Source organism: Bombina bombina, chromosome 3, assembly GCF_027579735.1.
Source record: "Bombina bombina isolate aBomBom1 chromosome 3, aBomBom1.pri, whole genome shotgun sequence".
NCBI lineage: Eukaryota > Metazoa > Chordata > Amphibia > Anura > Bombinatoridae > Bombina > Bombina bombina.
The window spans coordinates 409,230,458-409,257,435 of NC_069501.1; positions in this window are offsets into that span (position 1 = coordinate 409,230,458).

Sequence of the window (26,978 nt, forward strand, 5' to 3'; positions counted from 1 at the left end):
TTCAGAATGGAATCTCATATCATTAAAAAAACAATTCAGACTGGGACTTTCTGAGCTCATTAAAGATGAACTAGCCAGATTAGCCATTCCAGATGATTTAGAACAACTTATGCACTTAGTGATCAAAATAGATCATAGAATAAGGGAAAGGAAGCGAGAAAAATACACTGCTGAAACTTCTACCAGATAGAGAGATTCAAACATGCCTCCTACACTAGTTAGACATAACGATGAGCCTATGGATATAGGTGTAATTAGGGGCCCTCTGTCTTTTGAAGAAAAACAAAGAAGAAAAGAAAACCATCTTTGCATGTATTGCGCTTCCAAGGACCATGAAGTATCCACTTGCCCCATTCTGAAAAAATCCAAGAAAGGTAAGGGACAAGACACATCATTCATTTTTTCTTTCCCTAATGAACAATTGACTTACACTAAACTTCCTATTCTCCTACAGTGGGAACATCATCAGCATCCACTTAACGCTGTTATTGACTCAGGAGCCTACATGTCCTATATTGATTCTGAAATCGTTAAAATTAATAAAATACATCTCATTAAAAAATCTACACCTGTGTTGGTACGTTTAATTGATGGTAATCAACTAGAATCAGGTCCCATAACACATGAGACAATTCCTTTACTGGTGTTATCAAATGATCATAGAGAATACATTTCTTTTGATGTTTTGACATCCCCTATTTTTCCAGTGGTATTAGGTTTGCAATGGTTGAGATTGCATCAACCCACCATTAATTGGCAAACTAGTAGCGTTGCATTTAACTCTGTATACTGTGTAAATACTTGCAATCAGAACCTGTCAATTATGACAGTAGCAGAACATCCAATACCTCCTGAATATACTGATTTTGAGTTAGTTTTCAGTAAAAAAGAGGCAGAAAATGTACCCCCAAACCGATCATATGATTGTCCAATAGATTTAATTCCAGGTTCAGACATACCGTATGGTCATATATTTCCCCTCTCTGAACCCGAATTGTTGGAGTTAAAAAATTATCTAAATGATAATTTACGTAAAGGGTTCATAAGACCCTCAACACCACCTGCAGGGGCAGGAATGTTCTTTGTACGAAATAAAGATCACAGTTTAAGACCTATAGTAGACTATAGAGAACTTAATAAAAGAACAATAAAGAACAGATACCCCTTGCCCCTTATACCTGAAATGATTGAAAGGTTAAAGGGAGCAACTGTTTATACTAAACTGGACCTAAGAGGAGCAGATAACCTTATTCGCATGAGACCAGGTGATAAATGGCTCACTGCGTTCAGAACGCGATACGGACTGTATGAATATACAGTTATGCCCTTTGGGCTATGTAATGCTCCCGCAACTTTCCAGAGGTTCATCAATGATATTTTCAGTGATCTTTTGGACATTTGCATCGTGATTTATCTTGATGATATTTTAATCTGTTCATCAAACTTGCAAGAACATGTCATTCAAGTAAGGAAAGTTCTCTCAAGGTTACAAGCACACCATCTCTATGTTAAATTAGAAAAGTGTATTTTTCACAGCCAAGATATAACGTTTTTAGCCACATAACACCCAGTGGTATATCCATGGATAATGGTAAAATTCAGATTATCCAGGACTGGCCAACACCAAAAACTAAGAAAGATATGCAAAAATTCCTCGGATTTTCAAATTTCTATAGGAAATTTATTAAAAACTTCGCTTTACTATCTAAACCTCTTACACAATTAACTAAGAGTACAGTACCTTTCCTTTAGACACAAAAAACTGACCAAGCATTTCGGTGGTTAAAGAATTGTTTTATCACTGCACCCATACTGCAGTACCCTAACCCGAAATATCACTACATTCTGGAAGTCGATGCTTCTGAATATGCAATTGGAGCTATTCTAACTCAGCAAGAATCCATCAAAGCTCCTACTCATCCCGTGGCTTACTACTCAAGGGTGTTAACCTCCTCAGAACTTAACTACCACATCGGTGAAAAAGAGCTGTTAGCCATGAAGTCAGCCTTGGAACAATGGAGACATCTATTGGAAGGCATGCAGCATCCTATACAAACTAATACAGACCATAGAAACTTACGATACTTAAAGACACATAAGACGTTAACAGCCCGACAGGTTCGATGGAGTCTGTTTTTCTCGCGATTTTCTTACGTACTCAATTACAGACCTACATATAAAAATAAAAAAGCCGATATATTATCCAGACTTTTAGAGAAGCCACAGATCAAACCCTCGTTTGGAACTGTCATACCTAAACAATGTTTCTCTCCTTATCTTGGAATTACTATTCCAGGAGATATACATCTTGAAAAGGACCAACTTATTGATACTACCTATCCAAAGGACAATTTAACTAGAAAGTCAGATGGTTTATTTTATTATCAGGAAAATATATACGTTCCGCCAAACAAACGACAAATCATTTTACAAACTTTCCATGACTCACACTTAACAGGTCATCCAGGCATACAACATACTTATGAGCTGATTAAACGCAACTACTGGTGGCCAAAAATGAAGGATGATTTACAGAACCATGTATCCCACTGTGAAATTTGTTCCACATGTAAAATCAATAGACAGAAACCTTATGGACATCTTTTATCTCTACCGATCCCAGAAAGACCATGGACGCACATAGCAGCTGATTTTATCGTTGAATTGCCAATTTCTAAAACTTTCAATACTATCTTGGTAGTGGTAGATCTCTTTTCAAAAATGTGTCATTTCATTCCCTACCATAAGTTACCGACTTCATTGGAAACTGCATCTTTATTCATAAAGAATGTATTTCGATTACATGGTTTACCTCTGTCCATAACAACTGACAGAGGAACACAATTTACTTCTAATTTGTGGAAAGATTTATGTAAATCATTGAATATTACAAGACGATTAAGTACCTCCTTCCATCCACAGACAAATGGCCAATCTGAGCGCACAAACCAATGGTTGGAAGAATACCTAAGATGTTTCACCACTCAAGAACAAGACAACTGGGCAGATTTATTACCATTGGCAGAATTTGCCCATAATAACTCCTTAAACTCTTCAACCAAAAGTTCCCCATTCTATGTTAATTTTGGGTTTCATCGCACTTTTAACTATTTAGATCAACGTGAGAATAGTTCTCCTATCGTCAACGACCTGGTTAAAACTATTGCGGAATCTTTTTCTATAACTGCAAATCAAATAAAGGCTTCACAGGAAAGACAGAAAAAGTTTTATGACTTACGGCGCCTACCGTCACCCACATATGAACCAGGTGATCTGGTATGGATGTCAACCAAGCATCTACGATTAACTACTCCATCGAGAAAAAATCGATTTTACATAGGACCTTTCCCTATATTAAAAATAATTAACCAGAATGCAGTAACTCTGGATCTTCCAGGTCAGTATAAAATACACCCAACTTTTCATGTATCCCTCTTGAAACCATATAAGTCTCTTCGGTCTGAGGTGAACCAGACACCTGTGGTACCTCCCATTGAGCCGGATCGTGAATTTGAGATTCAGAGCATCCTGGATTCCCATAAAGTGTCTGGGAAACTTCAATATCTCATCCATTGGAAGGGTTATTCTTCTTATCATGACTCCTGGGAACTGGCTTCGAATTTATCTGCTTTGGTTTCCTTATTCCATCGGAGGAACCCTGACCGTCCTCATCCATGAACTCCAGTGGTGTTCATCTTTTGGGGGGTGATCTGTAATGTGCACTGTTCCTTTAAGCCTCATCTTCCTTCATTCCTATAAATTCTAGGTGCTCCCAGAATACATTGCTTGGTATTCTGGTCACACCCTTGTATCAGCCTCTGAGTGCTTAAACGTAACTCCTACTCCGTTATCTACCTCCCCTTTCCAAGGGGAACTTGCCTGGTTCTTATCTGTGACATTTTGCTACCTTGCTCCAGAGTTCTCATCTGCCTATGTACCCTGCCTGATGAGCGGATGCCTCCTTCTCTTCTTCTCCGAAATCCGGACCTGCTCGTTTCCTCTGACATTCCGGTGACGTCACCGCCAGCTGCTTCCTGTCTCATTCACGCAGACTGCGCTCTCCTTACTCCTCATGAGTTCGGCGTTCTGTTGAGACTGTTTGCCCTGCATTTGTTACCTGTTCAAACCGGAGTGAGTACTTATCCTGTCTTCTTCATAAACTACATATCTGATTACTTTTTATGCGCATTAACCCACGAATTACCAAAACATCTGTTTTTGCTCATATAAGTTACTTAGCTTTATCTATGTACTGGTACTAAAGTTAATTGTTATAACAGATACCTAAGAGGAAGGGTTATCTGCTATACCTGACAAACTATATTAAAAGTCCTTACTCACACCCCCTTACATTCAGTTATAATTAGGGATGGGCGAATGTGCAAATTTTCGAATTTCGAATGTAGAACGAATGTTATTACCGAAATTCGAATTCTAAATTCGAATGTCGATAAGAACGAATATTCTTAAAAATTCGAAAATCGAATGTTATTTACAGTTTTCGAATGTCACTTTCGAATTCGAATGTTTATAATTCTATCGAATGTCTACATTCGAAATTCGAATTTTTCGAATTCGAATATAAATTCGAATTTTTTGAATTCGAATATAAATTCGAATTTTTTTGAATTCGAAAATAAATTCGTATTTTATCGAATTTGAATATTGCATAATTCGAATATTACATTTAAAAGCATTAGAAATACTATTACAATCTAAATTAGAATTTTTCGAATTCGAATACACGTATTGCATAATTTGAATATTACATTTAAAGAAAAAGCATTAGAAATACTATTACAATCTAAATTCGAATTTTTCGAATTTGAATACACGTATTGCATAATTCGAATATTACATTTAAAGAAAAAGCATTAGAAATACTATTACAATCTAAATTCAATTTTTTCGAATTCGAATACACATATTGCATAATTTGAATATTACATTTAAAGAAAAGCATTAGAAATACTATTACAACCTAAATTCGAATTTTTCGAATTCGAATACACGTATTGCATAATTCGAATATTACATTTAAAGAAAAAGCATTATAAATACTATTACAATCAGAATTAGAATTTTTCGAATTCAAATATTGCATAATTCGAATATTACATTTAAAGAAAAAGCATTAGAAATACTATTACAATCTAAATTCGAATTTTTCGAATTCGAATACACGTATTGCATAATTCGAATATTACATTTAAAGAAAAAGCATTAGAAATACTATTACAATCTAAATTCGAATTTTTCGAATTCGAATACACGTATTGCATAATTCGAATATTACATTTAAAGAAAAAGCATTAGAAATACTATTACAATCTAAATTCAAATTTTTCGAATTCGAATATTGCATAATTCGAATATTACATTTAAAGAAAAAGCATTAGAAATACTATTACAATCTAAATTCGAATTTTTCGAATTCGAATATTGCATAATTCGAATATTACATTTAAAGAAAAAGCATTAGAAATACTATTACAATCTAAATTCAAATTTTTCGAATTCGAATATTGCATAATTCGAATATTACATTTAAAGAAAAAGCATTAGAAATACTATTACAATCTAAATTCGAATTTTTCGAATTCGAATATTTTCGAATGTAATCGTAAAATTCGAAACCGAACATTCGAAAATCGAATGTTAGAATATTATGTAAACATTCGAAATTCGATTCGAACGAACGAATGTGTTAAAATTTGTGCCGTTTTTCGAATGTTGCGAAACATTCGCCCATCCCTAGTTATAATATAAGGGGTTATAGTAAGGAACATCTCTTAAACTATGAATGACATCCTGGTTATTAAAACAAAACAACAGCCAAACAAGTCACTTGAAGACTTTTTTATATCATATGTTCCATATAATCACAGTTGTTATTTGGGTCATTACACGGTTCTATCTTCATCTAGCGTGGGGAGGCACCATACCGCACAACTCAAGCAGGTTTTTCTGTAACTTGTAATGGCATTGCTATGGAAAGTGCGGTACTGCTAAATATTTATCGTTATTTACGCACCGGGTTTAGAGCATAACTTGTAATCTCGGTGTAAGATAAGGAAGATTACATGAAAAAACAGATAACTCTATTTAGCAGAAGAAATATGCAAAAGAAACAAAAACCCTATGTATAGGTTGTATAGGTTCAAAAGGAGCAGCCTGCATAACCTGCAAAACCAAGATAAGACTTTAAGAAGGAGCCTGAACAAAACATACTATGCTAATATGAGTGTAACTGTACTCTGTAAAGTATTTTTGAAGTGTTTTGTGAAACTTTTATGTTACGCAAAACTGTTAACTACAGCTCTTCGAGCGTGAAAAGGATTGTTGTGTAAAAGGTGAGTGCTCACACATTGTAAAACCTTCACAATGGAAATTGATTGTGAAAACTCATAACACGCTACTTGTAATCTCACCCTAGGAATTTTAAAAGAATGCCAGGAAAAAAAACACAATCCTCACACCAAGAAATAAAGGTCCTACAAATATTATAATAAATCTTCCTGGACACAGGCTCATTAACTTATATCAGAGTCTCAATAACAGAATCAGTGAATCATCTCTGCTTAAGAACTATTAATTCAACCTCCATCCCATCAAGCTTAGAAATTTGAGACCTGTATGAAAAAAACAGACCTTGAGATCAAAGGTCTCTGGATGCAAAGGAAATATAAATTACTTACCCGGGGAGCTCCGGTCGGGTCCCTCCGTTCTCTGCGAATGCCAAGAGTAACTGCTTCAGACCCATCTCCTTCTGTTCCTGCTGCAAGCTTCCCTAGGTGTGCATAGCCATAAGTTGCCAGGATTTAAAGGGGCCATGTCCTAATTACCAGAACTTCCACCTGGAGGTTTCAGGTGTGGGAGTTACAATAAAAGCTCACTCTGCCCTTTACTCTGTGCTGAGTTATTGCCTTTTTACCTTGTGCCTGGTTCCTGAAAGGCAAAGCAAACTTAATTGATACCTGTGTATGCTCACCTAGTTCCAGAGACTCAAGCATAATTACCTTGTACCTGCGTATGCTCACCTTGTTCCAGAGACCAAGCATACTTACCTGTGCCTGTGTATGCTCACCTTGTTCCAGAGACCAAGCATACTTACCTTGTACCTGCATATGCTCACCTTATTCTAGACACCAAGCATACTTATATTGTAACAAACATAAGAGTGAGGAGCACCGAGTTAGATAGGGTAAAATATAATATCTTTATTAAATTTCAAATAGTAAAAGCATAAGGGTTCCAATAACCCAAGGTAAAACCATCAATACGGGAATAGAAAATGAAAACTAGGCTGACATGTTTCGGCTTCTAGCCATACTCGTAGCCTTGTATAAAACATTTCATGCCCTAAGGCTTTAAAGACACTTTCTGATTTCTGATTGGACTGGAGGTACACACCTTCCACCACAGTTTCCAATCAGATCTCCCTGTAAGTTAGGTGTCCCCTCCCTCCCCCAATGGTGCATCATAAGTGGGTGTTAATATAAATATAACTAAATAACGCCCCCTGTATTAGACAATTCCGCCCCCTTTGCTAGACTGCCATCATATATTATATTTCATATTTCTGAATGATGTCTTATAGGCAGAACAACTAAATTATGCTTTGATTCTCAGTCTGTGGACATTGAAGATTCAAAATAGACCTCACTCATATTCCTACTTGTTACGATGTTTACACTGAAACCTTCTGTCACTAGTGAGTGTGTCCCTATTCACAAAGCTGTCTATGTGCTTCGTTCACAAAGTCAACTCTATCAACTACAACCACAGCTCCGCCCTTATCTGCTGCTCTTACCACTATACTATCATTGTTGCCAAGGCTGTCCAGTGCTTTCCTTTGCATTCTAGTGAGGTTTTGATTTTTACCCCTCTCTGTAGTGTATTGTAATTTCCTAAGATCCTCCTCCACCCTCTTTTGGAATTTTTCCAAGGTGGTTCCTCTACTCTGAATTGGAAAAAACTGAGACTTCAATTTCAGAGTTGGAACTTCAGGTTTTTCAGACCCCTAACAATCTTCTGCATACTCTGTTGTGTTATACCTTTTGAGAAGATACCAGTCCTTGTTTAAGCTATTAAATCAGACTCAATCAAATATACATGCTCATCTTATGAAGTACAGAATTCTACAGTTTCAAGACGAAGCTTTATTTAACAAGGTTCTATTTTTAATCCTGAACTGACTAATCTAGATCCATTTCTAACCTATACAGGCTAAGTCTAACTAAAACTCAGTACGGATTCTCATGCAGTATTTGTTTAATTAAATGACTTATCTAAGGTCACCCTCAGTTCTATGAGCAAACCAGGGTTTGTCATACAAGACAATACCCGCAGTGGGGTGTGAGACTGAGTGGAAAATATATATATTAGGGTATCCATATTATATCCCTACAGTCCCTCATTCATTTTTTCTTGGTCAGCTTTAGACAGAAAGAATTTCTTTAAAGTCAAACTTCTGATAAGGCCATTCACATCCAACAGGGTTTTAAATATGTTAAAGTCATTTGTAGGTACACATGTGAGGCCTAAACTAAGGACTTCAAATTCAGAGTTTGATCATTTATACTTGGAGAGGTTAATTACATTCCTTCCCTGTAATGTCCCCGTCTCTGGCCTCTCCTCAGTACATTTTTAAACTAACCCTAGTCCAAAATCTGAGCCCCAATATTAAAATATTATGATGATTGACATATGCTACTGGTGAAACATAGTCCATATGAAATTGGAGAAAATAATCCCTTTCCAACATAAGCAAACTCTGAAGGACGCTGAAAAAACATTAACAGGAAATCTCGCAATCTCGCCCCCCGAGGAAACCAAAAACCCCTTGCACTTTCTAAGACCCCCAGATGCCCCCCATATTGAAAGATTTGCATCTGTAGAGATTACAGATCAAATAGAACAAACAAAAGAGAACCCATGTGTAATAAGCTGATGATTCAGCCACCAAGACAGAGACAGGCTTGTTATAAAATCTAGATAAATCCATGATATCAACCTACACACGCCAAAAAATCCCATTAGGCATTTGTCATGCTCCTCGTGGGAGCAGGTTCAGGTGTTGGGAGCTGTTGTGCGGAGGTGACAGGTTCTGGAGATAGAGATGTTTGGTGTCTACGCGAGTCTCTCCTTCTAGGCATAATGAAACTAGTACAAAGTACTGAGATTAAAGGTACAGGGTTTATTAAACAGATGCAGATAAATGCAGAGTGGACATAAGGCAAGTGTCTCTATGTAGACAAGTATACAAGACAGGTAGCACCATAGCTTCCAGGACATGTGTTAATAGAGCAGCCAAGGTTAACACTTGCAGTGCTGTAGACAAGATACAAGATGCAGGCAGGAAACGTAGACACTTGGCTTCAGGATACTTGAGTATGCTGCTAGGAGGAATGCCGAACACCACAGCTTCCAGGACAAGTGTTAAATAGAGTAGCCAAGGTTAACACTTGCAGTGCTTTAGACAGGATACAAGATGCAGGCAAGAAACGTAGACACTTGGCAATCAGGATACTTGAGTATGTTGCAACAAGGAGTACTGAACACCACAGTTTCCAGGACAAGTATTAATAGAACAGCCATGGTTAACAGTTGCAGTGCTGTAGACAGGATTCAAGATGCAGGCAAAGAGGTTAGACAACAGGCTGGGAAACAGCAGCAGAAAACAAAGGCCATGACAGCACTAAAAAATGTATGCAGGATAAAACATGACGCATAATTATAAATACTTAATAACAGAACATGAAGGGGAATTACCAAAAAAAATGTATATATATATATATATATATATATATATATATATATATATATATATATGTATATATATGTCCCCATGGTCATATAGATATACAGTATAATAAATATATATTAATAACCTACAGAGTAATAGAGTGCAAAATATAAAATAAAAAATAAAGTACTTACCAATAGGCACCCTTCTACTAGAAGAAACCAGTAGGAAGCCAAAAACAGTACTGAAACATAACAGCAGAGGATCTGGAATAGGAGTATATCAATGAACCAACAGAAGGACGCAAAGTACCTGGGATATCCATGGAAAGGTTGTGACTAAATCCTAACAGGTGAAAATATGCCACTACCTATACACCAAATACATCCCTCCAACAATCACTGTACTCTGAGGGAAAATGGGCCTAAACTCAGTCTGAGAACCCCTCTCAATGAAGAATCAAATGCACATCTTCGTTATTCAACCTCCTCCAGCAGAGGCAAAGACATGACTGAGGTGTCAGTGAAGTGGGAGAGGTTTTATAGAGCTCTTGGGGTTTGGGAATCTTTGATTTTTTCTAGAGGCAGGAAAGAGTAATTCCCAGGAGTAATGGATTGCGGATTTAAAATTCGGTGCGCGGCGGGTAACCACATGAAGAGGACATCAGGGACGTAAGATCCAAAGATAAGAAGATGGATAAAGATCAAAGACCATCACCGGGATGAAGATAGATGACCGCTGCCAGGAATAAAGATGAACCACTGCTTCCATGTAGGAGCCGGATTCAACTTTGGTGAGTACAATCTTTGGGGTTTAGTAATATAATTTTTTGGGTGGGATTTTTTTTAATAGGGTTTTTTTGGGGGGATTGGATGGAAAATAGCTAAGTATAGTTTTTTTTATTTTGACGTGCGTTTTTTTTTGTTTGTTTTTTTTAGTTTTAGAATAGGCATAACTGTTTTTATTTTTATGTTTTTTTTTCTGTAATGGCATGGGTACTTTGCGATGTGGGGTATGTTGCAGTGTGAGGGTTAATATTGTAGTGGGGTACTTTGTGGTGTGCTATGTGTTGGTTTAGGGGTTAATAGTGTAGTTGGGATATTTTGTGGTGGAATATGTGGCAGTTAAGGGGTTATTAGAGTAGGGGGCATATGGCAATTAGGTAATTAACATATGTTTTATAGTAAAAAGTATATTTCTATAACAGTGTTGGTTATGCAAAACTGGGGAATGGAAAATAAAGGGATTATCTATCTTCTTAAACAATAACATTTTTGGTGTTTACTATCCCTTTAAGCTCTTTGCATATGCCAGGTTAGCATGCAAGGGAAAAAATGTACTTTCAACTTTTAATACGCACCCTACCTGACACGCGCAAACAGCAGAAGTCGAGCGGAGTTAGCATGTGAGCGGGAGCAGTAATTACCGCCCCACTTGTAATACATAAACCATATTATTTAAACCACTGTTTGTCACGGCAGACATAAAAAAACCATATGTTAATTAAAGCAGCGGTTGCCAACTGGTAGTCCGTGGACCACTGGTGTTCTGCGAGAAGATGTTGCTGGTCCGTGACGCCATCAAGCAGGAATTATTCTGATGGTGTCACCCCCCCCCCTACAGCCTGGCAGGACATCAGTGAAAACAGACAGAGGAGGTGTTATATTACAATCTCATTACCCGCGTTGTGTAGTACTGCTACTTTAACTCCTCCCGCCTTGCGCACTGCTCCGAGGAGGATGTTTCCATTCTAAAGTCAGCAGTGGTTAGTATAGTCTTGGCTTGAAATAGCGGAATTAAAGTATATAAAAAAAGAAAATCTTAAAAAAAAATATCTCTTATATTTATTTTCTTCCCTTTACCTGTCTCTTTGTAGTAGTTTTCCTAATTCCTTCAGATGGATTTACATCACTGTTTGTCTTCTACCCCTCCATCTTATTTTTCTTTATTAAATATTATTTATTTTTCATTCTAATAATTTTCCCGCGCACAAAGCCATTCCACCTGGATTTCAGTAATTGCCATCCAGCAGATCAGCCATATCCCACCAGTATTATAGTAATTGCCAGTTACATCAGTTGTGGTTAGCTCACATTCGTATTGAGAGCTTTCTGATATAAACTTAATTTATGACTCCAATGTCTGTCCATGATCATAAGTAGTTTTGAATAATTCCTAACTGGGGAAGTAACTTGGAAGTCTTGTGGTCCTTTTAAACATAATTCTTTATTTCTCACGTTCTGCCTCTCTGTTATCACCTCAAAAGTTGGCACTCGCCCTTCATCTGTTATTTGGAAGTATTCTCTCAATTCTGTCATTCAGTTAGTTAATTCCAAAAAATAATTCTTAAAAATGTTTAAATATATACATAATGTAAATTTAGCTATAGTTATTCTAGTTATGTACAGTATGTGTGTGTGTGTATATATATATATATATATATATATATATAAATATTATATATATATATATATATATATATATATATATATATATATATATATATAATACAATATATAATATACTGTATAGATAGATAGATAGATAGATAGATAGATATAAAAATAACAAGATTATTGCATTGAGCAATGATACTTTTTATTGGACTAACTATACATTTATAAGATGACAAGCTTTCAGAAGAATGTCTTCCTTTTTCATGTCTGAAGCAATACTGACCAATTTGATGGAATTTACAGATTATGGGGTAGATTTATCAGAGCCATTCTCCTTTAATTCCGTCCAAAATAGTGCATACAAACTGATAGTCATATTCATCAAAGCATTCTCCGCCTATAATTGCGCAAATCTGAAAGAAACTTCTTTGCACTCTGCTTGCATTTGCCTAGGCGCACGGGCGCGCTCCCGAGTGCGACAATATACATTAGTAATAGGCGTAATTTAACAGCCCAACCTATAAATACGTCCAGTTTCTTATTTAAAATTGCTTTGCGCCGATAGGGAACTGAAATTTCGGCTTCAATTACGTGTTGTATATTTCGCCATACAGACTGAGGCGAACACCATTATAATACATGCTTTTACATCTTGTGATGCAGTATTTTCTTCTTTTAACTAATTTTTCAAAGGCTCAGCGCCAAGAAGAGACTGTTATTGCCAGAAATTTGCTCTTCCACAGGCGCATATGGGTACCAACAGTTTTATATATATATATATATATATATATATATATATATATACATATATATATATATAGAATAATAGTAGAGACGGAGGGCACTCACAGGACTTCATACATAAGATAACCTTTTATTGTAGTAGTGACACTGTATTTATGTTACTACTACAATAAAAGGTTATCTTATGTATGAAGTCCTGTGAGTGCCCTCCGTCTCTACTATTATTCTATGCATACCACTTGAGGATTGCACCCAGGCACTGGAAACATTGATGTGGAAGGAGTGCTGGGCCACCGGCTACCACGCATATATATATATATATATATATATATATATATATATATATCGATATATTGATATATTCATTTTTGCGATCTTAAATTATCAACATATGGCAAAAACAGCACAGAAACATTATATAATATAAATATAAGCTAAATAGTTACCTAAAAAAACGCTTTTTTTAATAATCAAGACATGGTAGCGTAAATATTTATAGGCATGTACTGTAATAAATAGGGAGTAAATAGGGACTAAATGCTTTTTTCGACAGGCAATACATTATTACGCCCCAGCTCACCTGCGCAAAGTTACATCTATTTTTTTGATAAATCCAGGCGCACGTGTGCGCTTCTCCGGAGGCGAGCTGGGTCGCAGTTACAGGCGAAGCACATACAGAGTTTGCCTAGCCTTTGATAAATCTACCCCTATATCTTAAAACATAGGATGGTTAAAAAGACAAAAAGTGTTACAGAGGTCTGAATGCAGGGGGAGGAGGGGGTGTCCTAAAAATCATGAGGGGGGTTTTGGAGACAGAGGCAGACAGTGTCAGTAAAGGATAACAGAGAGGGGAAATATATGGTTATACACAAAGCATATACTGACATATATATATATATATATATATATATATATATATATATATATATATATATATATATATATATATATATTTATATACATACATACATTATAGAGGTTTATACCTTTAAAAAAAAATCATGTTGGTCCTGAAAGGTTGGCGATTCTGAATTAAAGGACCATTAAATACAGCAGAACTGCATTATCAACAAGTGCATAATAAAGACAATGCAAGTAGCACAGTCTGAATTTTAAATACTCTGTAGCTTTTTCTCTGACACATTTCATAGTTTCCTTCCATTTGCCGGCCCCCTATATCATTTGACAGCCGTTAGCCAATCACAGACCCATATATGCATACACTGTGAACTCTTGCACATGCTCAGTAGGAGATGGTGCCTCAGAAAGCGTGCATATAAAAAGACACAATTTCCTAAAATTGCAGCTCTAAATCATGAAAGATGAATTCTTACTTTAATTTTCCTTTAAATAATATAATTCCATAGGAATCAATTAGATCATCAGCTTGTACACTAAGTTACATGTGATACTGTGGTTTTGAGTACCTGCTAATTAGAATGATTACTATCTAGAGAATTATGAGCCTTTTAAACACAATAGGCTTGTTCCAAGAAACTGCTGCTGTATCAAAAACATTAGTAAAAATACTTTTTAATTTTTACTAGAGTTGCCTGAATGCTCTGAGATAACAATCAATAGCCTTTTTAGCAATAAGAAACTGAACCTGGCTCATATTTACCAGAAAACCTTTATATGCAACCTTGTCTGACTCATTTATTGTATCCTGCCCAAAACAGTTGCAGCCTATAACAGTTATTGATGGGAAGACGCATTACATCACTCAGGAATTTGTGAAGCAGTACTACTCACCCTCTTTAAACCTTACAGACATTCCATACAGACAATTTTAAATAAATTAATTTGTGATTTGACCTGTCTACTCTCCAGTACTACTGAAAAAAGAAAATACAAATTAGGATTGTCTCAAAGGAATATTAGAAAAGCTATTATAAAGATAATTAGAAAGAAGGGTCAATTCCCCTTGAATTTGAAGGTAGCCCAGTAAGTACCAGTTCAATAATATACATTGTTGTAAACACAGCTGCATTCAGTACTGGAAAGATTGTTATAACATTGTTAAAGGGACATGAAACACTATTTTTTTTTTTAATGATTCAGGGGTATAAAATTGAAAAAAATCCAATTTATTTGTATTATGAAATGTATTTTGTTCTCTTAGTATTGTTTGTTGAAAGAAAGTTAGGTATGTTTATAAAGTGCACATCTCTTAAGCAATATATGGCAACAGTTTTATAACAATTTTATTAATTTGCAAGAGCACTAGATGGCAGCATCCTTCAACAAAATATACCATGAGAACTAAGCAAATGTATTAATAGAAGTAAATTAGAAACTTTTCTAAAGTTGTAGTCTCTGTCTGAATCTTGAAAGTAAAAAAATTGGGTTTCATGTCTCTTTAACCCCTTAAGGACCAGTGACATACCCTGTACGTTGCTGGTCTTTCTATGGGGTATATGGCAAGATTGCACTATTTCCAGTGACAAGAAGTGAGGAGGGAGGGTATAATAGCGTGCATATTAGGAAATACAGTAGAAGGAAAGATTTTAAGACTCTGTGACTTTAAAGGGACAGTATATACCAATTTTCATATAACTGCATGTAATAAAGAAGAATTTGCACAGATACTGATATAAAAATCCAGTATAAAACCTTTTAAAAACTTACTTAGAAGCTCCCTGTTTAGCACTGTTGGTAAGGTTAGGCTGGGACACCCACTGAAAGGGGCCCGGAAAGCAAGAAGGGAAGACATTCCCCCCTCCTCTGCATATGAAAATACCTATTATACATCCAGGAGTCTGTAGACATCAGTATACATATAAAAATGAAGGGCTTGGTTAGGAGCCTGAAAAACAGCACAATGTTATTTTAAAAAAAAGCAAAACTATAGATTTTTAAAAAAACACTCCCTGATGGGCCGCATAAATGGATCATTTACAAAACTTCTATACAAAGAAAAATCTAGTGTACAATGAGAGATGACCTTATAGAAGCCTTAAACTATATTAAGAGATTTAAGAGCTGATGATGAAGGCATTTTACACAAAGAGCAACACCAGTTCTCAAGTTGGAAGGTTTTGGACTAATTTACATAAGCTCTGTTTTACAGAAGGGGGTGGTTGATTTATTGAATTCATTTCCAGCAGAGGTTGTAAGGACACATACAGTAAGATAATTTAAGGAGTACCTGGGATATACATAAGGCTTTTCTATTAATTAATTAGTTTACACTTCAGAAGGAAATATGGGAAAATTGATGGGCCTTCTGGTTCTTACAAGTGCAGGCTAAAGATTTTTTTTGCTCACGAGCTAACTTCACTCAAATTCAAATTCTAACATGGGCGGGTTCGCACACGTATTACATATTGAAAGCAAAAAAGTTATTTTGCAAGTGAAAGATCGGGTGCGCTAACTTCAGGACTTCAGATAATGATACCATTTTAACTTCTTCTCCCCTCAGACTTCAATGGTGCACATTGTTAAAATAAAACACTTATCATTCATCAAGTCATTTACAGCATCCTTCTAGCAATGCAACTTTGTATTGATAGGAGGATCCTGTACTTTCTTATGAAGCGTAAATTACTTTTCCCTTCACCACACCTCAACTGACATAGATTCTGAAGCTGTGCACATGATAAACTACACACATTGCAGGCACCTGTGAGAGATTATTGTAGAGTATTTGCCACTCTGAGGGATGCTGGAGGTGGGAGTTAAAAATCAACCAGACTCATCCGTTGGAGCTGAGTGAAGTGGGGAGAGAGTGGAGAGTGGATTTATGAGAGTATATCTATGAGTAAGTGCCTGTTGGGGGCGCGAAACGCGTCAGATCATCACCTATGTCCACACCATACCTGCCTGGGAGTCACTTTGAAGGACCCTTCACATTTTGGATTGGTATTTACTGTATTTTTTGCCAAATGCTCCAATAAATGTTGGATTTGTTAAAGCAATCAACTTGTGTATGCAGTGCCTGCCTTTTTGTATTCTTGGATTTATACCAGGGAGTGCTCAGATAGCGGATCACAATCCAGCTGGGGAGCTCACAGCGGAACTATTCATTCGGCACTTACCTCATTTGATTGAGGTTTCTTTTTGTAAGTAGGAATTTTACCTATTATCACTGGTTTTAGCACTCCAACTGGTCTAGATATTGGAACAAAGTTTCTTTCCTTCACCTGGAAACCTTGGGATTGATCCCTTTTTTTCCTATTCAATTATCTGAGGGGAACTTTTTTCATCGATTAAAAGAGGAGAAGAGGCTAGGACAGCTCAGAAACACACACGGTACTTTATTGTATAAAAAATCTATAAGTTAATAATCACTTGCAAAGGCTGCACAACATACAAAAAAGTTAAAAACAACAAAAGAGAGCAGAACACATCCCAAACAAAGGGCGCGTTTCGGGTTTCCCCGTACTCACATATAGTTGGGGGAGGGTGCTCCATATGTATTTATCTATAAGATTTAAAAGTACACACCTGGTGCAGCAATTAGCTCTGCTGGAAGTAAGATCTATAGCTGGGTCCTACACTTACTAGTGTTCCCTACTTGAATATGCATGTTTCTGTTCTATATTCACTATACTAACTCAAAGTAAATCCTATGGATTGTCTGCAAATATATATCTTATACAAAAGTAAGGTTGTTAATAGAGTGCCTAATGAACTAGATACCCAATATCAATTTCCTGAAATAACAAGTACTAACTGCAACTAAGTATATATAATAGTTAAGATTATGGGACCTGGAATAATCCCTCTATAGTAAATGTAAAGTTGATAATAATAGTAATAATATTAGATGTTGTACTAGAGGACATCATATTTGATAGCTGTATTAGTGATGGTAATATCATTGTAGAGCATAGCAAAGAGGCATGAAAATTTATATGATTGCACTGTGTGGGTGAGTACATGCTAAAGCAATACCCCAACTTTATAATAGATTCTACTCAAAACTCTACCAGAGCAAGATGTCTCTAAACATTAATAGTATTATTATTAGTAGGAGCCAAAGGACAATTCATACTAATGAATTCTTATAGACAGATGGAAAATATTATGTAATTAGATTATTAATGTTCCCAATGGTTCATTATGTCATAAACTGAGTTAAATCCTTTTGAATATCTTGTCTCCAGTTTGAATATCCAAAAGGCTTCTCTGCTGTAAAGTTCTTTAACCCTATCACCTCCTCGTCTAGGGGTTCGCACAAGTTCAATTGCTTGCCATTTTAAGGTATCTACTGACTGATGATGTCGGTGTATAAAATGTGTAGCTAGGGCTGAGCATTCTTTGTTGCAATTGATGTTACTTAAGTGTTCGCAAATTCTTGACCTCACCTCCCTAGTAGTGAGGCCTACGTACTGTAACTTACACTGAACACAGGAGATAAGATACACAATGAAACCCATGCTACAATTTATACATTGTGATGTCTCAAATCTTTTTCCTGTTCTATATGACTCAAAATGAGAGCTGATGAATATATGTTTGCATGCTTTGCATCTCGTGCTACCACACTTAAAGGTACCTTTGTGTGTTAATCAGCTACTACTAGTATCGGTTCTAGGGAGGACTGTAGGTGATAAGATGTTGCCCAGCATCATACTTCATCCATAAGAGAATCTACACCCTTGGTTAGCAATTTCCTTTCATTTTGAATCTGAAAAAAGGATAGGCATATGTTTTCTCACAATATTGCAAATTTGTGAATATTGATCACTGTAACTTGAGATAAAAGTGACTGGGGATCTAGAGTTTTCTTTTTTTTGAGTTTTTTAACTGCGTTGTTTTTTCTTGTAAAAGATCGCTCCTAGGAATACAGTTGACTTCTTTCAGAGCATGTGTTATAACCTTTTTATTATAGCCCCTCTGAAGTAGATCTTCACTTAATCTTTTGCACTCCTCTCTGTAATCAGCTTCTCTAGAGCAGTTTTGTTTCATCCTAATGAACTGCACTTTGGCAATTGCTCTGGCCGTGTTTTTAGGATGACTACTCGAGGAATGCAAAAGATTATTCCTAGCTATGGGCTTACGATAGTTCTTAGTTTCAATCTAATTTGTACAGTTATCAGACATCAACTGTATGTCTAGATAATTTATAGCAAATGTAAATGTTCTCTACTCCTTTCATAATTAACTGTAGTGCCCTGGGGAGCCACAATAATCCTCTTCTTCTTCATAGACTCTTGGGCTGCGCTAATCCTCCTATTAGCATGACTCCCTAGCACACTTCTGATATGTCTCTGCAGGTGGGTGGTAGCTAATCCAACGCTTCTTCACAGAGTCCTAATTCTCCTATAAGCACGACCCTAGACGCATGCCTTGTAAGCTGGGGATGGAGATCACTGTAAGCTGGTCGTTTCATCAGGCATTAACAATTTGGTTGATCCAAATTGTTAATGCCTGATGAAACGACCAGCTTACGGTCGAGAAACGCGTAGCAGTGTTTTTATGGAATAAAGACTTGTTATTTTATATCCCACGGAAGTTGTCTTTTGCCTTTGCTTGCACCAGAAGTGCATCACGAACCCTATCCACGGTTCAGCTATAAGGATTCTCTGAACACAACAATCTGCTTTCTGGTCCAAAGGACACAGCGGAGCATCGTTCCATCCAGTGTGCTAACCACTGCAAGTGTTAGTCTGTCAGAGGGCACCGGTCACAGTACGGTGCATATCCATTCGGTAAGTCTTTACGATTTGTATACTTCGGTCCTGTCAAGACTGTTTCACACTATGTGGCGCCCTCTTCTTTCTGTTTGATTCTCCAGATTCTTTACATCGAGAACCAAAGGAGCAGCGAAGTCCATTCTCAGCCCAAGACCATCACAACATCAGTGTATTTTGGGCCAATTGACTGGCATACAGCTACATTGAGCTGTGACGGTTTGTGCACACACACTTTGTGTTTTTGAGTGCAGCGCGCCCCTTTCGGGTTTCCACTCAGGGAACTTATTTGTTATTTTCTTTAAGACAACCTCCAATTAAAATGTATATACGAAACAATTAAAATTAATATTTATTCCAAAATTCTTGAGATTAGTTAAATTTATAAACACATTGAAATATATTAAGTAGAGACTAGCTTTGAATCAACTATGCACGCTTATTCCATTACAATATTCTATACAACAGATCATAAAAAAAATATACCTTTAAAATAAAAATATAACTTTAAAATTAACCTTACTCACAATGAATCGCATTAAAATACCACAATAAAATACCAGAATATGGACCGCTAACTTCACAGTGTTTAGTTAAGCAATATACCAAGATACTTCACCCAAATCTTACTGGATCTCAGTAGATTTAAGATGATTTTCAGACCAGTATAATTAAGCAACTTAGGCCACAAATGATTCTATATAACTTCAATTGAAAACATCAGAAATTGTATATATTATTAATGCAAACAGCCAATTTATATGCCAATATGTCTGACCTGAAATTACCTCTTATTTAGCTACAATAAGGCAAATTCTAATATATATATATATAGCAATAACTAATTAATTTATGATATTAAAATACAAAATTATTTCTAAACATTAATATTTAATACCTGTATACTTACTACAATCTAACTAAAGCTTTAGAATATATTTGATTTAAATATAAAAGTATGAAATAACCTTTTATATGTTACCAGATAAAATTGAAGTTCACCTCATAAATTAAGAGAGGTATTTTTGCAATATGGATGTAAATATAGCCCAATTCTGCTTATAGTGACTGTGTCCCAAAAGGCAGCAAGTTAACAGTCAAAATTTTAGCAAGCCAAAGACCTCTTCTATCCCTCACTTACTGAAACTTGTCTCAAAGCTCCTTAAAAGAGCTGAGCATAGATTGGCCCTCGGAGCTGAACATCTCATAGGCTTACTGGGATCATACCAGTTATAGTCTATTAGGGGGAGCAGGTAACTAGAAATACAGTCTCATTGTCAATATTGCTAACAGTTTACTACATCTTTTAATTGTATATTTAATATACAATTATTTCCTTATATTAATAAACTTACCTGGTTAACATACATGTCCCATCTAATACAACGTATCATGTATCTATAGAGACTAAACATGAGTATATTACTTATCATATTTTGGAATATGAGGGACTAGTGGTATAAATCAATAAAATATATATGTCTGAGAAAAAAGGAAAAGAAGTTACTGCTATGGAATGTTCAGTGGCAGCAACATTGCCAATGTCTAGATGCACCAGGGAACAAACCTCGGACTCAACTAAACAAAATGATTATACACACAGGGACATTGTAGATCTGAAATAGACTATGCAGATCACATTGTATTGTTATCATTCATTCGATTACTCTGTTTGTAACACCAACTGTGATGAGATTTTCCATGGTAATCTTTGCTTAATCAGGTCCTCAGATGTTCTGTAATCAGGGAAAGGCATCTCATGTCTGACCTCAGATTTGCAATACACAGAATGTATTCACCGATAAAATGAGCATGCTCAAATTTAATATTTGATAGGTTGCATATTTATTTTATCTTATTATATATATATGTATTGTCTACTGACATTAACAGATACCCTGACATATATATACATATGCGAGTGTGTATGTGTGTCTGTTTGTATATACATGTGTATTTATGTGTAAATATGCATATACATACATATATACACAGATAAACACATACACATGTATATACAGTTGTAATCAAAATTATTCAACCCCCATTGCAAGTCAGGTTCATTGCCAAAATGTACAGACTTTCAGCTGTTTGCAATGAACAATTCAAACAAAAGCAATTGAAATAGTTCAACACAACAAATACTTCAAGTGTTTTCCCCAAATTCAACTGAAAATGCAACTTCTAATGAATTCTGCAGTCTCAAAATTATTCAAGCACTTCATGGGAATCATCTTAAGTACTTAGTAGAGCACCCTTTTGCTTTTATGACCTGCTGCAAATGAGATGCATAGCCAGACACCAGCTTCTGGCAGCTTTCCTGAGGAATCTTAGCCCATTCCTCATGAGCAATGGCCTCCAGTTCAGTAATATTCTTGGGTTTGCGTGCTGCAACTGCCTTCTTCAAATCCCACCAGATATTTTCTATGGGGTTCAAGTCAGGTGACTGTGATGGTCACTGTAGAATCTTCCAGGACTTCTTCTGCAACTAAGCCTTGGTGGCTTGCTTGGGATCATTGTGCTGTTGGAAGGTTCAATGACGCCCAAGCTTCAGCTTCCTCGCAGACGGCATGATGTTTTCTCCTAGGAGTTCCTGATACTTCAATTAATCCATATTGCCTTTCAAATGCTGCAGGTTTCCAGTGCCAGAGGATGCAACACAGCCCCAGAGCAACACCGGGCTACCACCATGCTTAACTGTAGGCAGAGTGTTCTTTTTTGCGTATGCTTAAAGGGACAGTCTACCATAGAATTGTTATTGTTTTAAAAGATAGATAATCCCTTTATTACCCATTCCCCAGTTTTGCATAACCAACACAGTTATATTAATATACTTTTTACCTCTGTGATTACCTTGTATCTAGGAACCTTCTTCCAGCCCCCTGATCACATGACTGTGACTGTTTATTATCTATTGTCTTAAATTTAGCATTGTATTGTGCTAGATCTTAAATAACTTTCTGTGCCTGAACACAGTGTTATCTATATAGCCCACGTATACTTTCTGTCTCTTTGTGTTGAAAAGAGATTTAAAAAGCATGTGATAAGAGGCAGCCCTCAAAGGCTTAGAAATTAGCATATGAGCCTACCTATGTTTAGTTTAAACTAAGAATACCAAGAGAAAAAAGCAAATTTGATGATAAAAGTAAATTGAAAGTTGATTAAAATTAAAAATCCTATCTGAATAATGAAAGTTAAATTTATACTAGACTGTCCCTTTAATTCTTCTTTCTCCAGACATACCGCTGATCCATCCGGCCGATGAGACTGCAGAATTCATTAAAAGTTTCATTTTCAGTTGAATTTGGGGAAACCACTTAAAGCATTCGTTGTGTTGAGCTATTTAAATTTCTTTTGTTTGATTGGTTCACTGCAAACAGCTGAAAGTCTGTAAATTTTGACAATAAACCTGATTTGCAATGGGGGTTTAATAATTTTAATTACAACTTTACATATATAAACATATATATACACATATATATATATATATATATATATACATATATATACATAAATATTTACTTTTAAATAGATATTTCTCTATATATCAGTATAGATTTGTAGAAATAAGCACTCACTGGTCTTCTGTCATCCGTGATACAAATTCTTTATTAAGCAGTGACGCAACAGCGTCCCTTCCTCTGACCAACAACAAATGAAAAAGTGCAAACTTATAAAGGCCTGTAAACCCCTCCCATTCAGGGCTACCAATCATAGATAGCCGTGTGCAAAATTAAGTATGTGTTAATCATTATGCAAGTGAGCACAAGGGTATAAATATAAATATAATCAAACATGTCATGTGCGCTCAACAATAAAGGCAAGCAAGCCGGTAGGACGCCCCCCAACCAGCAATGATCCGATATTATAAAGACCTAATTTTCGGCAATCACATCTTGATCATCTGTTAGTAAGAACCACAACAAAGTGCTCAATAGGCTATCCATCGCAACAACCAGACTTCTGATAGGCTACTCAGCCATTCACCACCATTCAACCACGCCTCCCTGCACGATCTTAGCATATAACTAACTGTCGATGTAGATAAAATTAAAATTAAAACTGTGCCAGGAGACATCTATAGTCAGTACCATCTCGACTGATCTAAGCGTGGTGTATTAAACTCGAGTACCTGACTTGAGAGGGAAATGGCACACAATGTGGCTGACTACACTGAGGAAATGTTTACATCTCGTGGGTGACTCCACCCCCGTCGCATTGATTAGCCAATAGGCATCCTTACCGGTCAGCCCGGTTAGGATAATTATAATCAGATCCTCCGATCATTATAACTTAAGCGTATATTCCTCACCAATTGCAGCCAGCAAACCACAGAATATCCAAAAGCATAACTACGGGAGCGCCTGGCATATTGGTGTGCTGTTATAGAGTTAAAAGCCCCCCGATCACCCCAGATCACCACACCCTCTTCACAACTAGTGGCCAATAAGGACTATTCTCAGTCCGGCAAACCCCAAAATGTAAGATGGGTATAGGGTGAGTAATATGTCACCTCACCCCCCCCCGAAATCTATGATTGATAAAGTGTCAGAATTCTAGCACGTACATCACTAGTCTGGATATAAGAGGGACACCCCCATCACAGGTGTGGCATACACGGACGAGCGTAACATCTAAGCTCAAGTGCAAGAATCTACAATAGAAATAATGTTTTGATATGAACACCAAATGTAATGTGTTAAAAACGTGTTGAAAAACCTATGCATAAACTCATGCCCACCTAAATGTAAGTAATGAAAAAAGCAACTATAGCAGTATATCTCAAAGATAAAATCAGTGAAAATAATATTTATACAACTCACATATTATATGGAGACCTCAAAGATAATAATAATAGAGAAAATATAACTTAAAAGTTAGTGTGGTGATTACCTCACACCCTTATCTCAACACTAAAGCGTGTCCCACCTTTACCGAACCTAGGACCAAAGACCCATCAGTATCGATATTGATATATTAGTCTCCCTAAATCACATAAATAGATCAGCACGCTACTAAAAGGAGAGGCCAAATATGGACATAAAACAAAAACAAGTATGAGAAAATCCATATTAGATAAATAAATAAAACCCATGTACCCTCAATGATATCAATAAACCAAAATAAAATAAATAATAACAAAACTAAAAACTAGAACAAGAGCAGATGTACACACTCAAGCCTGAGGTCCCACTGCACGGTGGTCGATCCTGAGCAATCCAAACTATAACTCTTATAGGTCATAAATCACTGAGGGAAGAACACTCCCACGTCTCCCATCCCATTGCTGAGCACACACAACATGACCAAAACAATTACTAAAGTGAAGACATATGTGGTTAAAATAAAATAAGAATCAATCTAAAAACATACGCATCCCAGGAAATGCTGTATAAATATCTATAATCATAATACCTGTGAACCAATGGTAAACACGGGACAGACAAATATAAGAGCTAGCATTATTATTAGTCACTAAATGGATGTCATTGTCCCATAAATGATAGAGGATCCCAGCTGCAACATTATTCTGTTTAAACTATATGGGCCAATAATAGAACAGAATGGAAAACGTGAACTCTCAATCCGTATGTATCAACCACATAAGGGGAACACCCCGTTGGGGTCCCCAATGGTCTATAAAGAATGGAAGAGGTGGACTCTCATAGATAACATTGCCATCCAGAGAATACATTGAGGCCTCTAGGTGTTAATGTCCCCACTTCATAGATCCATCTGGCTTCTTTCTGTAAAAGGTACTTGGCTCTGTCTCCTCCTCTCTTCAAATGCGGTACATGATCGATGATCCGAAATCTGAGATCCGTCACCATGTGTCCTGCTTCCAGGAAGTGGCGAGAAACCGGTTGGTCAGATTTTCTTTTTGAAATGGCCATTCTAATACTGGATCTGTGATTGGCCATTCTTGTTCGGGCATCATCGGTAGTTTTGCCTGTATAGAACTTGCCACAAGGGCAATTTAGTAAGTAGATGATGTATTGAGTAGTACATGTCAAAAAGAACCTAATTTCATATTTCTTTCTCCGATCAGGATGGTGGAAGTGTGTGCCTGTCAGCATACTGTTGCAGGTCACACAGCTCGTGCACCTAAAGCACCCTTTCTTTTTCTTCAACCAAGTGTGTTGAGAGGTGTCTGGAATCATATCTGTTTGCATTTATAGATCCCTAAGGTTTTTGCCTCTTTTGTATGCAATTCGTGGTGCTTGCCATCCCTTGAACGATAATGTTGGATCGGCTTCAAGCAGTTTCCACTCTTCCTTCATGGCTTTTGTGATTAGATGACTGTCAGGTGTATAAGTGGTTACAAAATTCAGTTGTTGAGTTCTTGACTCATTATTGGATGTTATCAAGTTAGTTGCTAAGTGTCTCATCTCAGACAAATTGGTTTTCTTGTAACCTCTTTCAAGGAATCTTTGTGTCATTTCATCTAATTGTTGCTTACCGGTCTCTTTGTTGGTGTTGTTCCTAATGACACTTTGGAATTGTGCTTTGGGAATGTTCTGAACTAAAGAAGGATGGTGGCAACTTTTCGCATGTAACAATGAATTACGATCTGTAACTTTCTTAAATAGGGTGGTCCCTAGTTTGTCTCCATCCTTAAGAACTCGTACGTCAAGATAATCAACCGAGCTGGAATTGGATATATGTGAGAATCGAATGGTGCTCTCCATAGTGTTCAATTTCTTGATCCAAGTATAAAGAGAGTCTTCACTGCCACTCCATATCAGGAATACATCATCTATGTACTGAGATGAGACACTTAGCAACTAACTCGATAACATCCAATAATGAGTCAAGAATTCAACAACTGACTTTTGTAACCACTTATACACCTGACAGTCATCTAATCACAAAAGCAGTGAAGGAAGAGTGGAAACTGCTTGAAGCCAATTCAACATTACCGTTCAAGGGATGGCAAGCATCACAAATTGCATACAAAAGAGGCAAAAACCTTAGGGATCTATTAATACAAACAGATATGATTCCAGACACCTCTCAACACACTTGGTTGAAGAAAAAGAAAGGGTGCTTTAGGTGCACAAGCTGTGTGACCTGCAACAGTATGCTGACAGGCACACACTTCCACCATCCTGTTCGGAGAAAGAAATATGAAATTAGGTTCTTTTTGACATGTACTACTCAATACATCATCTACTTACTAAATTGCCCTTGTCGCAAGTTCTATACAGGCAAAACTACCGACGATGCCCGAACAAGAATGGCCAATCACAGATCCAGTATTAGAACGGCCATTTCAAAAAGAAAATCTGACCAACCGGTTTCTCGCCACTTCCTGGAAGCAGGATACACGGTGACGGATCACAGATTTTGGATCATTGATCATGTACCACATTTGCAGAGAGGAGGAGAGAGAGACAAATTCCTTTTACAGAAAGAAGCCAGATGGATCTATGAACTGGGGACATTAACACC